Below are 2,405 nucleotides of genomic sequence, written 5' to 3'. Positions count from 1 at the left end.
TACAGCCAGACTTTTAATCTGTAGCTCTGCTCTAAAAGAACGTACGTACCTGGGCCCGCCTACTACGCTCGCAAAGGTAAAATGATTGGCTAGAATCCAAAGTGTATCTCAGGGAAAAAAAAGCACCAAAAAAAAGCACCGAAATGTGCGCTGCTTTTCGGTCTGGTTACTACCGTTTATGTCAGAACCGATACCGGTACCCATCCCTAGATACGGGTTGACTTAAGTCGCCACCTTTAAGCTGGTTCCAAACATTAGCTAAAGCTAAAAATAAAACAGACTTTAAACTCTTAGCGGTGGATCACTCGGCTCGTACGTCGATGAAGAATGCAGCTAGCTGCAAGAACTAATGTGAATTGCAGGACACATTCATCATCAACACTTCGAATGCACTTTGCAGCCCCGTGCTCCTCGTGGCGCTACGCCTGTCTGTGTGTCACTTTGCAATCAATCGGAGACCTCCGTGTCACAGGGCAGTCACAGGGGGCCTTCAGGAAGCGCCGTCGTCCCCCCAAGCACAGGCTGTCCTGGGTGCCCGGTGCGACATGTGGTGCATGCCTGTGAGCTCTCCCGCCCCCCTCTGCCACTCCATCCCTGACCCCGCTCGGGGAGGGGCACCTCCCTGACAAAAGCTTAGCTTGAGTGCTGACTTTCAATAGATGGCAGTGATTAGCTGCTCTGCTACGTACAGAACCCTACACAGAATCAGGTGGTTTACAAGTTATTTAGCACCAGCACTTTAAACAGATTTCAAACTGAAAACAACTTTTAAATTAGTTGAGGGTCTTCTTTCTGGGAGGAAAGCGAGGGAGGCAGGCAGATGAAACCTCCCTTCACAGATTTCCTTTTCTTCAGAGGTTTCTCTTTTCCAGGTCGGTGACAGTTGGAAGCATCTACACAAAGGAGAATCAGGTAAGTTGAAACCAAACAGATTTCTCACAAAGCAAAATACAGAACATGGGGAGCTGAACTTTATTACCACAGTGAGTACGACAATCTGGCATCAACTAAGGCAATCTTCAGCCTTGAGTAGCAGATGAGAAGTCCTCAGATTGCACACAGGTGAGTGATTACCCTGCCAGGTGCACAGGAAGTGAAACACACAGCAGAATGATGGACACACACACTCACACATGCACACAGACAGGGAAGAAAAAGTTAAAACAAAGTGTGGAGAGACAGACAGGAGGACCATGACACATTTTCACCTCACTATGTTGCTGCTCTGTATACATACAGGTGTGGAATGTCTGAGGTGTATTCCAGAAACCTGGTTCATAATTTCTAAATGTAACCCTGATTCTGTCTCGGCATGTGACAGTGAGAAGAAAACCTGGCTGTGAGGAATAAGAATGATTCCCATTTTCTCCTTCAGTTTCAGGGTCCTCGCATTGTTGGTGTTGGCTCACCGTCACATGCATGCTAGGACACTGTAAAAGAGCAGACACACCTGTGCTTTTCTGATAAGTCAAATTGCCTGCTTTAAAGAAAGGTCTATTGAACAGGCACAGCAGTCAATGCAGCTGAGCCAGAAGGTTGACACTTTACTCTCCAGCATCGTCTGCTCATTCAACATTTACCAGACGGGGAGATGTGTATTTTTTAATGGATGACAAAGTGCTAGAATTTACTGTCAATTATATATGAGGCTGTAAAATATACATATTCAGTGTAAAATGATGGGGACAAAACATGAGGAGAAACTGAAGAAAAATACAACAAAATCAATATGACAGATGAGATACGTTTCACTCATTTTGTAGTTTCAAACTAAACTGGTGGTGTGCATGCACTTTACATTGTAAGTTGATGAGCCCATGATAGAGAAACCAAAAGACTCAAAAATCATTTAGTAACTGCGCTCAGTGTGGCGTGAATGAGGCACGGCGAGTCCGCGGGTCGAGGTTTTGAGCCATTTTATTTACCGTGGCTGCAGCTCACAAGCTGCCAGCCGCACATACACCAAACCAAAAACACAACCCTAATTCCCTGTGTTTAACTCGGCGGGCACGATTGCAGATGCCGCACAGGTGCGTCTGCCCTCGCCGCACGGCGCTGCAAACCACGCCCCACCACACTCAGGTATAGGCCGATTGTGTTGGTCTCCATTTTGTTGTCAAAACAACCCTGACTCCACTAGACCCCTGAATGTTGTGCTATTTGACTCTAAGATGCTACCAACTGTCACGGGCTGGGTCTGTGACCCAGCATTTTGAGTTTGTATTGTTACCTTATGTTACTGAAGATATGTTAGGTTCTGGTTGTTGATATAATCAATTATAATCTGAGTTTCTTGTATTTTGTCATTGTTTGTTAAATCATCTAGTTATCTTAAAGTTCCTTAGTTGCTCAGTCTTTAGTCCTTGTTTATCTCGATCCTTTCATGTCGTCTCTTCATGTTGTCG

The 2,405-nt window shown here is 45.4% G+C and overlaps 1 non-coding gene across 1 annotated transcript; it reads left to right on the top strand.

Annotated features, from left to right (window-relative positions):
- The first annotated feature begins 285 nt into the window (after positions 1-285).
- Positions 286-439, top strand: LOC146372693 (5.8S ribosomal RNA). Its single transcript, XR_014802875.1, has one exon. It is a non-coding gene; the product is annotated as a 5.8S ribosomal RNA (ribosomal RNA).
- Positions 440-2,405: the final 1,966 nt, after the last annotated feature.

This window comes from Perissodus microlepis, chromosome 15 (assembly GCF_051167445.1).
Source record: "Perissodus microlepis isolate ML-2025 ecotype Zambia chromosome 15, ASM5116744v1, whole genome shotgun sequence".
In the NCBI taxonomy this organism is placed as follows: Eukaryota; Metazoa; Chordata; class Actinopteri; order Cichliformes; family Cichlidae; genus Perissodus; species Perissodus microlepis.
This window is presented reverse-complemented; position numbering and strand designations above follow the sequence as displayed.